Source organism: Apium graveolens, chromosome 11 (genome assembly GCF_009905375.1).
Source record: "Apium graveolens cultivar Ventura chromosome 11, ASM990537v1, whole genome shotgun sequence".
Taxonomy (NCBI): Eukaryota; Viridiplantae; Streptophyta; class Magnoliopsida; order Apiales; family Apiaceae; genus Apium; species Apium graveolens.
In genome coordinates this window covers 167,890,969-167,903,443 of record NC_133657.1, presented here as the reverse complement: position 1 = coordinate 167,903,443, position 12,475 = coordinate 167,890,969, and the positions used below count along the sequence as shown (strand labels likewise).

At 39.3% G+C, this 12,475-nt stretch overlaps 1 non-coding gene across 1 annotated transcript; it reads left to right on the top strand.

Moving 5' to 3' along the window:
- The first annotated feature begins 3,915 nt into the window (after positions 1–3,915).
- LOC141699123 (small nucleolar RNA R71) lies at positions 3,916–4,022 on the top strand. The gene has a single exon (XR_012565608.1). It is a non-coding gene; the product is annotated as a small nucleolar RNA R71 (small nucleolar RNA).
- The last annotated feature ends 8,453 nt before the right edge of the window (positions 4,023–12,475 follow it).

Here is a 12,475-nt window from a genome sequence, read left to right as displayed (position 1 = left end):
AGACATAATCGACTGCCAGCAAGATGAACTGATTATTACAGGATGAGACAAATGGCCCCATGAAATCGATTCCCCAAACATCAAGACCTCAACTTCAAGCATCACATTTAATGGCATCTCATCCTTCCTCGTAAGATTTCCCACTCTTTGGCAATGATCACACCTTAAAATGAACTGATGAGCATCCTTAAACAAAGTAGGCTAGAAAAAACCTACTTGCAGAATACGAGCTGCCGTTTCTCACCACCATAATGTCCACCATAAATTGTGGAGTGGCAGTCTCGTAATATCCCCTCCGTCTCACAGAATGGGATACATCTCCTGATGATCTGGCCAGCTCCCTGTCTAAACAAATACGGTTCATCCCACATATACCACTTCACCTCATGCAGAAACTTCTTCTTTTGAGCTGTATTCAAATTAGGAGGCATTATATTGCTGACAAGATAATTCACAATATCTGCGAACCATGGCTTCTTCCTCCTGAACTGCGAATAACTGCTCATCCGGAAAAGATTTGTTGATCAATGTCTTATCATGTGAAGTAGACTCGGGATTCTCCAATCTAGAGAGATGGTCAGCTACTTGATTCTCAGTACCTTTTCGATCCTTGATCTCTAACTCAAATTCCTATAGCAAGAGCACCCAACGAATGAGTCTAGGCTTCGAATCCTTCTTGGAGACCAAATAGCGAATGGCTGCATGATCAGTGAACACTGTCACCTTTTTTCCAAGCAAATAAGATCGAATTTTTTTGAAACCAAAGACTATAGCCAAGAGCTCCTTCTCAGTAGTGGTGTAGTTCATTTGAGCTTCATTTAAGGTCTTGCTAGCATAGTAGACCACATGAAAGAGATTATTCTTGCGCTGCCCAAGAACTGCGCCCACCGCATAATCACTCGCATCACACATCATCTCAAAAGGCTCTGTCCAATCAGGTGCTGTAATAACTGGTGCAGTTATCAAACTCTTCTTGAGAGTCTCGAATGCCGTCAAGCATTCATAATCAAATTTGAAAGGCACATCTTTCTCAAGCAAGTTGCATAACGGCTTAGATATCTTCGAAAAATCCTTGATGAAACGCCGATAAAAACCTGCATGAACAAGAAAACTACGGATTCCTTTCACAGAAATAGGTGATGGAATATTTTCAATGACTCCCACCTTGGCTTTGTCCACCTCAAGACCCTTGCTAGAGACCTTATGCCCAAGAATAATGCCTTCACGCACCATAAAGTGACATTTTTCCCAATTGAGCACCAAATTAGTTTCCACACACCTTTTGAGCACCGCATGAAGATTATTCAAACATTCATCATACGAATGTCCAAAGACGGAGAAGTCGTCCATGAACACCTCGACATTATTTCCAATCATATCAGAGAATCTAGCCATCATACATCTCTGAAAAGTGGCCGGTGTGCCACATAAGCCAAACGAAACTCTGCGAAAAGCAAACGTGCCAAATGGACAAGTGAAGGTAGTCTTTTCTTGATCCTCTAGTGCAATACATATCTGATTATACCCCGAATAACCATCCAGAAGACAATAATACTCTGACCGGCCAACCTGTCAAGCATCTAATCAATAAATGGAAGAGGGAAGTGATCATTTCTCGTGGCCTTGTTCAACTTTCTGTAGTCCATGCATACCCTCCATCCCGTGATTTTCGAGTGGGGATGAGCTCGTTTTTCTCATTTGCTACCACAGTAATACCTCCTTTCTTAGGTACACATTGCACGAGGCTCACCCAAGAACTGTCATAAATAGGGTATATGATTCCTGCATCCAGCCACTTCAGAATTTCTTTCTTTACCACTTTTTTCATGATAGGATTAAGTATATGTTGTTGCTCAACAGCCGGCTTACTACCCTCTTCTAGCAGAATTTATGCATACAGTACGAAGGGCTGATCCCTTTGATGTCTGCTATAGTCCATCCGATAGCCGATTTGAATTCTCTCAAGATCCTCAAGAGCTTGTCCTCCTCACTTCCTGAAAGGTTAGATACAATAATAACAGGTAAAGTAGATGCATCACCTAAAAAGCATATCTCAAGTGCTCAGACAATGGTTTAAGCTCCAAGGTAGGTGCTTCCTCAATAGATGGTTTGAGCTTTCCTTCTGCATTTTTGAGGTCATAAGTACCAAGAGATTCAAATGGCATGTCTAGCTTTCGCCTCCAAGGAGAAGCATTTAGATATTGTAGTTGCTCATTGCCATCCTCATCATCACTGTCAAAATCCCCCACTAAGGCTTTCTCTAATGCATCAGACATTAGCATATGATCAAGTTCTGAAGTAATTGCAGAATCAATCAAATCCACTTTTAAGCACTCCTCATCTTCTGTAGGGAATTTCATCGCTTTGAATACATTGAATGTCACATCCTGATCCCGCACCCTCATAATAAGTTCACCTTTCTGCACATTTATAGAGGTACGACCTGTAGCCAAGAAAGGTCTCCCCAAGATTATGGGAATCTTCTTATCTTCCTCGAAATCCAGAATAACAAAGTCTGCACGAAAGAAGAGCTTATCCACCTTTACCAGCACATCCTCCACTATGCCTCGTGGGTATGTAATAGAACGATCAGCCAATTGTAGAGACATGTAGGTGGGCTTTGTATCAGGCAAGTTCAAATTTTTAAAGATCGACAACGGCATCAGATTGATGCTTGCTCCCAAATCACACAGGCACTTGTCAAAAGACAACTTGCCAATGGTGCAAGGAATGGTGAAGCTACCTGGATCTTTAAGCTTTGGAGGTAACTTTTGTTGCAGCACAGCACTGCATTCTTCCGTTAAAGCAACGGTCTCAAGTTCATCCAGTTTCACCTTTCTTGAAAGAATACTCTACATAAATTTCGCATAACTAGGCATTTGCTCCAGAGCCTCAGCGAAAGGTATATTAATGTGAAGTTTCTTGAACACCTCCAGAAACCTACCGAACTACTTATCCAGCTTTTGTTGTTGCAATCTCTTAGGGAAATGTGGTGGAGGATAGAGTTGTTTCTCCCCTGTATTACCCTCAGGCAGAGTGTGTTCAACAGTAGTCTTCCTTGGTTCCGCCGCTTTCTCTTTTTGCTTAGCTTCTTCATCACCAACTTCAGCTTCTCCTTCTTTTGCTTTTTCAGCATCAGCAACTTTTCCAGACCTTAAGGTAATAGCCTTGACTTGCTCTTTAGCTTCCTTCCTGCTTGGCACTTTAGTATCACTGGAAAGTGTGCCAGGTTGACGACTGAGCACTGTATTGGCTATTTGACCGATTTGATTTTCCAAGGTCTTGATAGAAATCGCCTGACTTTTACACTGCAGCTTAAGTTCCTCAAAATCAGCACTAGAGAGTGGGGCTGCACCTCCTTGTTGAGGATATGATTGCCTTTGAGCATAATGTTGTGGTTGCTGGAATCCAGGTGGATTGAACTGTTTACTTACACCTTGCTGATATGGTTGCTGAATAGCATTCTCATTATTACTCCAGCTGAAATTTGGATGATTTCTGTTAGGATGATAAGTAGCTGGCACAGGCTGCTGCGGTCGCTGATAATTGTTCACATACTGAACAGATTCATTAACAAGATAACACTGATCCGTAGCATGAGAACCTGCACAAAGCTCACAGACCATATATATCTGATTGACTCCATAGGTGGCTAGAGAATCGACCTTCATAGACAGCGCTTGGAGCTGCGCTGCAATAGCTGTAGCTGTATCAACTTCCAAAATACCTGCTACCTTCCCAGGCATCATCCTTTTAGTTGAGTTTTGATGCTCATTTGCAGCCATAGTCTCAATAAGATTATAAGCCTCAGTATAGCTTTTGGTCCACAAGGCGCCTCCAGCTGCTACATCAAGCATAGGCCGAAATTAAGCCCCCAAACCATTATAGAAATCAGTGATCACCATCCAATCAGGCATACCATGATGTGGACACTTTCTCAACATCTCCTTGTATCCCTCCCAAGCTTCGCACATAGATTCTGTAGGTTGCTGCCCAAACTGAGTAAGAGCACTCCTCATAGCCGCAGTCTTCGCCTATTCGATAGAACTTCACCAGAAACTTTTACACAAGATCTTGCCAAGTAGTGATGGACCCAGCTGGTTCAGAATGTAACCAGTTCTTAGATTTATCCCTCAGTGAGAATGGGAAAAGCCTCAACTTGATAGCCTCATCACTCACACCATTATATTTGAAAGTACTACAGATCTCGACAAAATTCCTTATGTGCATGTTGGGGTCTTCAGTTGCAGCACCTCCGAAAGAAACGGAATTCTGCACCATCTGAATAGTGCCCGGCTTGATTTCAAAGTTATTGGCCTCAATAGCTGGGTGCATGATGCTAGACTGAATGTCATCAATTTTAGGCCGAGAAAAGTCCATAAGAGCTGGATCTGCCGGAACTATACAATCGCCCATGATTACTGGCTCTTTCTGCTCACTTCCTGAATCCAAATCTTCAAAATCTATCTTCTCCGGAATATCAAGAACTTCGTCTGTCTCCTCAGCCGTATCTAAAGTCCTCTTGCGAGTACGAGAACCTGTTTGCATAAACGCTCATTAAAGTACCTGAAACACAACCGGAAATAATAAGTAACATGTTTTAATCACTGAGTCCTAATGACCACTGATGGTAAGTACATAAACTAAACAAAATACGCCGAGTCCCCGGCAGCGGCGCAAAAAACTTGTTAGGGCGAAAACACGCGCTAATAATACACGCAATTATACGCGTTCGCAATAAATATAGAATACTTTCTAGTTCGATCCCACAGAGACTCAGACTAATTATGTTCAATTACACTCACTCACCAATGTATGATTACTTCTCAATGTTAAAACAATAACACTTAGATTTGATTAACTAATTATTAACTACAATTAACTACGAGAATTAAGCACTTAATTGACCCTTGAATTAACAATATTAAAACACACATGAGATCACAACTTCATTACTGCTTCCTTTAATAGTCATTGTTATTACCCTGAGCATGCAACAATGATGATATTAATCGAACAACACGAAACTGATAAAAGCCAACTTTCATTGTACTAAGAATACAAAGAAATGCTAATAATTCTGCTTACAAATGTTTCTCACTTTTTGTATCTCAGATCTTAGTTTCTATTTGCTACTTCTTGGTTTATATATTACCAGGATTACAAAGTCAAAATACAGGATCATTATAAAAACTATCGGGTCTAATGCTTTGTTACTTTGTTCTCTATTACCCAGTTAATAGGCTTCCTCATTCCATTTGCATACACTTCGACGCATGTGACTAGTTGTCACTGTCAACTGATATTTGAATTCTTTATCCGTTGAGTACATGATCATCCATCGACTTTATGATCATTCGTTGATGGCTTCATTGATCATTCGTCGACCGCTATATTAAACATCCGTTGATAGCTATTTGATCATCCGTCGATGGCTTTGTTAATCATCCGTCGGTAGTTATTTTGGCACTTGACTTCAATTCATTTATGCAGAATTACAAGACATCATCTATGTACAATTAATCAACCTATTCTGCATATCTAGTTAAAGTCAACATGACTTATATGCTACTACAGAATCTATACAAAGGTGTATACATAAATGTGCTACAGACTCATTATTACATAAGCTACTCACTCGATGAATAATAAGTCATCATCCGTCGAGACTATAATGATTTATCCGTCGGGACTATAATCCTTATCCGTCGAGTGCTATATTATTTCACTAAGTAAAATATACTTAGGTATTTTGTTTATGTAACCATCAAGTACACAATATATGCACAACAATCTCCCCCAATTTATGTCTACTGGAATTGTAGCCATAAATTAAGAGATACTTGATGATAACAAAACACCCTAAACATATAGATTTAAAGAAAAGTAGATAATACTGAAAAGTGTTTCAATTAATCAAAATGTACGAAGTTTTAGCTCACAATCATTTTCAAGATGCTCCTCTAGCCTGAGCAGATTTTTCTAGTTTCTTGAAGGTCTGGATCTTCTTCAAGCTTTCTGTTGTTTTCATCAATCTGATTTTGGAGCTGCCTGTGGAATTCCAGTTCATCAGACTCTGAGAGATTTAGCTTTTCTTGCATTTCCAAGAGAGTCTCATTGCTGGAGATGCTCAATTGGTCTTCTAATCTGAAGAATCTTCTCACCCCTTTATCATCTATGAACTCTATCAGCCAGTAGAGCCTTAGATGCACTCTTCTCCCTGTGTATGGGATGATAAGAGTCTTTGAGAGTGCATCTTTAGCTCTAACACTCCTTAGTTCTTCAATCTTCTTCAATACTAGTCTTCTTGCAATTATATTGAACCCAAAGTTCTTCTTGAAGGATGAATAAACTTTAATCAGTATAGCTTGGCTCTCTTAAAGAATCCTGTGAAGTGGCAACTGAATCTCCTTTCCTCCTTTGTACTTGAACACTAACCTTTCAGGTAGGTTCCTGTATGCATCAATGCTTCTTACTTCATCTAGTTCATCCAGATAGAGGTTTAGGTCAGAAAATTCTTTGATGTCACACAAGTACAAGTAGTCTCCCTTATTGACTTTGGGCTGAGCTTTAACTACAGACTTGGATTTTAGAGGTGACAGCTTCACTTTCTTGACTGCTCTTGACTTTGTCCTTTTTGGCTTGCTAAGGATTGGTATATTGAAGTCTGGAATTGGTATGTTCTCCCATTCTATTAGCTCAGCCTTGGGCATAATAGGTTCACCAGGAATATTCCTGTAGGGATCCACCACCCTTATGTCTTCAAATGCCATAAAAGGTTTTGATGCTTGAGTTGTGGCTGGTGTGGATTCCTTAGGAAATTGATCTTCCAATTCCTTGTCAACAATTTCCAGTTTCCTTTTAGTTCTTTTAGCCAATTGCTTCTTTCTTGGAGATTTCTCTTGTTCTTCAACTTGCTTCCTTGATTCAGTTGCTTCAGATGGTTGAGAGGGAATTTGTTGTGATGAATTTACAGCATGTAGCTTGGCCAAGATAGCAATCTGCTCTCTCTTTTGTTTAGCCTTTTTAGCATCTAGAGCAGCCTGCTTCAGTTTAGCTTTTTCTTCTCTCTTTGCTTGAGCAAATTGAGGGTGTCCAGCCACCACACAAATTTCTTTCCCATTTCTGAAAATCTTAGCAATCCTCCTTTTAGAAACGGAATCAGCTGGATCTTTATAGAAGATAACTGATCTTGACAGAAGCTTCTTCTCATCAGGCTTGGGTGTACTCATATACAGTGTCCAAGGGGTTCTTCAAGGATGATTTTGAGTAGTTTGCCCTTGGTTTAAGAATCATTTCAGCCTTTGGAGACTTGATACAGGAAGATTGTCCTCTTTCCAGATAGTTCATGCTCATCTCATTCACACTTATTTGCTTGACTTGAGAGTGATGGATGGCTGACTTAACTGGCTCCTTGACAAGTTCAAACTTTTTCTGTATCTCCTCATCAATCTTCTTCCAGTTGACCAAACTCAACTGTTCTTTCTCAGCAACTATCAAGTTAGCTGCTGCTGCTTGAATTAGATCTATACCATCTGCAACTGGTGGCTTTGAGACAGTAATTGAAGGCACAATTACTTTACTGATTTGTACCTGAAGTTTCTCCCCCTCACTTGGTCCTTTCTCCCCCTTTTTTATCATCAAGTTGAGGAGTCAAGCCTTGTGCTTTAGCCAGTTGCATTAGAAGACTGGTCTGAGACTGTTGATTTTGAATAATAATAGCCACAGATTTTTCAATTACTTGAACTCTGTCTTCCAATTTGGCCAGCTTCTTATCATCATCTGATTCTATTCTCAGTCTCAGGAGTAGATCCTGCATGGTACCATAGGGCATTATTGAATCCAGCTTCTCAGAATTATAGGTCTTCAAGTCAGCTATATCCTTTTTGAGTTCATCCACACTTAGATTCTGTCTTAATTGTTGTAGCTTCATGAGATGTAGAGAATCTAGGTGGGCTTGAAGAATAGCCTTGGTACCAGTATTTGAGGTGTTCTGAATGGCCTTTTGGATAGACATGATTTGTTTGACTAAGGATACATTGAATTGTCCTGATGTAGACTCCTTTGTCAATGCCCATTCAGGTAGATCTGGAATGGAACTTGGGCCTTCATCTCCCCCTAAGTTCATGCTTCCATCAAATGAAACAGAGTCATCATCATTAGAATTTACTCCAAATTCTTCAGATGGCTCACCAGCTGTAGAAGGCATTAAATTGACATCAACTTTATCCCTTTGTAGAGATTCTGAAGTATGTACTAGATTTAAAGTCTTCTCTGCCTCTTCATTGCCCTGAGTAGCCAACAGTTGATAGGCTGACACAGGATGAGTAAAAGTGTCAGCATCCAAGGAAATGTTATCAATTACAGCTTTGTAATGTTGCTGAAATTGTCTTTCCTTTTCTGCATCATCCACAATCATTGACTCATGAGCAATGGTTGGATCCACCCTTATATCCTCTGTACCTGCTTTTCTCTCATGTTCTCTCTTTTGTTGCATCAGGGTCTCATCCTGGCTCCCCACCCTCACACCCTCCCCTTCACCTACTAAGGTGGGACTCCTCTCACTCCCTTTTGCCAATCCTGAAGAAATGGATTGCAGATTTTCACTCATTTTCTCTCCTTTTGCCTGGGAGCAACCCAACCTCTCACTTAAGACACTCTGCTCTCTCAATCCTAAAAGTGACTGTACAACCACTAAATCTTCTACACTTGAAATAAATAAATTTTGAGGTTGTGCAGAGATACTCGACGGATGAGTGATATCCATCGAGTGAGTGGTTTTGCTATCCGACGGATAACTGCTGTTAGGCTTATCCGTCGGGATACAATCACTACTCGACGGATGAGCAATATCCATCGAGAGAGTAAAAATGAATGAGGTGGGAAGAGAAACTATTGTTGACTCTGTGCTGATTGAAGAAATTTTAGGCACAGATGACACAACAGTTTCTGAAAGAATTGGCAAGTGAGCCAACAAATCATCTAAAGGATGATGCTCACTTGCACTGGATTTTGGCTTCTCCAACAGAGTTCAAGAAGGGGAATCAGGAATCGATGTGTTTATCATATCCACATCCAGAGAATTTGTTGGTGAGTATGGTGTTTGAGGTGGTTCTATAACTAGAGATTTTGGCTGTGACTCCACATTTATTGGAGCCACATCAAACTGAACTTGAGAAGGTGCAGTGACTGTATCTTTAGCACCAGTTTGCACTGTGTGTGTATTCTGTGCATCCCCAGAGGTTTTAGATTTCTTTTTTCTTGTATAAGTTTGGGGTGAGCTTGTGTCCCTAACCCTCTTGGCATGTACTCTTGGTTGAGAGCTTTGTTCAATAACTACATCCTTTTGGGAGGATGCAGCTAGAAGTGAGCTTTATCCTTTTTAAGCACTGCAGTTTGTTGGGAAACTGCAGTGTGGCTAGGCTGGGATTCACTCAACTCTCCAACCTTATTCTTGGGGTTTCTTTGATGTTCACCCTTTCCCTCACCTAATTTACCCTCCTTCACACTCCCCTCTTTGGCTTTGGTGGATTTTTTAACTGGCATCTTTTGAGAGATACCAGAAGGGGTTTTTTTTGATTTGGATTTGGAAATAGTAGTAGGTTTGGTAGCTTTGGTAGGCAATTGTTTGGTCATTGACACAGTTTCCATAGCTACTCCTGAACATAAAGAAATTGTGGAGGTTGGAATAGTTGTAGGGATGGATGAACTTACCTCACTTACTTGAGGTGCCTGTATTACAGGAAAGTAGAACATTGGCACATCCTTGTGATGATTGGCCCTAGTTCAAATCTGCAATGAGCCTTCTCTCTTGAACCCAACAATCCAGTTTATTGTTAGGGTTCTCAAGAATAATCTCTTCACAGATGTGGTTAGCCAATAACATAAGAAATCTAGCATAATACATATTCTTACCTCTTTTAGCTAACTCACCTAATTTAAAGCCTAACTCAAACAGGACAAGGTCACTGAAATTATAAAATTTATCTGTAACTTGCATATATAGCATGTTGAGCATGGAAATATTCACTGAATCAAAATTACTGATCTTTCCTGAGAAAACCTTTGTAACTACATCACACAAGAAACTCCACTCCTTCCTAAGACCCATTCTCCTAATATCACTCACTTTAGAAGTAGGAAGTGCATAGTGCATGAAATTAAGCATATTTATGATATCAGTGTCATTGTGTGGTGAAGTTACATTGTTATCAGGAATTTTGAAACATGCTTTTATCACATCACTATTGATACAGAATCCTTTACCTTTGATGGTTAGAGTGATGGTCTTGTCAGTAGAGTTGTAGGTAGCAGCGGTCCACATTTCTTCAACAACTTCACAGAAGATTGTGGGTGATTCCAGCATGGCATAATTGAGCTTGCAATTCTTCACAAAGTCCATCATCTTATGATAGTCATCCGATTGCTGAATACCCTTGTTAACTAATGCGGTGAAATTATTCTTCTCATAAATGTACCCAGTTTGAGACATAATATTTACAATAGGTGCCATTGTTTAGAGAATAAAAGCTTGAAGAGAAGGAGAGTAAGTGCTTGAGAGAGAATGAAATTAGAGCAGTTGAATTTGAGAATGATAAAAGAAAATAATTGCAATGAAATAAGCTTCTATACTATCTCAAAAATAACTGATAAAAATAATAAAGTAAAATAAATTAACCAATAGAAATTGCCTAAAATAGCCGTTTAAAAATAAACTGAAAAAATTCCACCCATTATCCGTCGTGTAATGCTTACAAACTGTAAGTATAATCGATGGATAATGTGCAGGGAATTAACGGCTGAGATTAAGACAATTCGACGGATGAGGATAAACTGTTATCCATTGAGACATAAAATATTCCAGAAAAGTAATTGATTTTTATTTGCAAATTGTGTGTCGACGGATGACCAAACTCGATGGATAAGGGTCATCCGTCGAGATGTAAATTTTGACTTAGCCAAAATTTCATCAAGGACTGAAAAATTAATTAAATTTCTGGCTGCATTTCAACTTGCAAAATAACTCAGATAAATTTAAGAGTAACTAAGCATACCTAACTCACTTACCAACCTTGAAAAGGTGGATTCATCCAGTAGGCTTGGTAAAGATATCTGCAAGTTGCTTCTCACTTGGAACAAAATGAAGCTCCACGGTACCATTCATTACATGTTCCCTTATGAAATGGTACTTAATATCTATGTGCTTTGTCCTTGAATGTTGAACTGGATTTTCAGTGATGGCAATTGCACTTGTATTATCACAGAAAATTGGAATCCTCTCAACTTGCAAACCATAGTCCAACAGTTGATTTCTCATCCATAAAATCTGTGCACAGCAACTGCCAGCAGCAATATATTCAGCTTCAGCTGTAGAAGCAGAAACTGAATTTTGCTTTTTACTGAACCAGGACACAAGCTTGTTTCCTAGAAATTGACAGGTTCCTGTTGTACTCTTTCTATCAGTTCTACAACCTGCATAATCTGCATCTAAATAACCAGTTAGATCAAAACCAGAATCTCTAGGGTACCAAATGCCAAGTTTTGGTGTTCCCTTGAGATATCTGAAAATTCTCTTAATAGCTATTAAGTAAGATTCTCTAGGGTCAACCTGAAATCTAGCACATAAACAAGTAGCAAACATTATATCTGGCCTACTAGCTGTTAAGTACAGAAGTGAGCCAACCATGCCTCTATAACTTGAAATATCCATAGACTTTTTCAGTAGTGAGCTTAGTTGTTGTGGCCATGGGAGTTTTTGCAGATGTACAATCCATTAGATCAAACTTCTTTAAAAGATCAAAAATATATTTAGTTTGACTAATGAATATTCCATCACTAACTTGCTTAACTTGTAAACCAAGAAAGTAAGTTAGTTCTCCCATCATACTCATTTCATACTTACTTTGCATCAATTTGGCAAACTTTTTGCAAAGTTTCTCATCTATAGAGCCAAAAATAATATCATCTACATAAATTTGAACAAGTATACTAGAGCCATTAACATTCCTGAAAAATAAAGTTTTATCTACAGTACCTCTTATGAAGTGATTTTCCAAAAGGAACTTTGATAAAGTATCATACCAGGCTCTAGGTGCTTGCTTCAGTCCATAAAGTGCTTTCAAAAGATAATAGACATGTTCTGGAAAATTTGGATCTTCAAAACCAGGAGGTTGACTGACATATACTTCTTCCTCCAAATCTCCATTCAGAAAGGCACTTTTGACATCCATTTGATAGACCTTGAAATTGGCATGGGCTGCATAGGCTAAGAAGATTCTGATGGATTCAAGTCTTGCAACAGGAGAAAATGTTTCATCAAAATCTATTCCTTCTTGTTGACAATAGCCTTTAGCAATCAATCTAGCTTTGTTCCTGACAACTATGCCATTTTCATCCATCTTATTTCTGAATACCCACTTGGTGTCTATTGGATTCTTTCCTTTAGGCTTGGGTACCAGGTTCCACACATTATTCC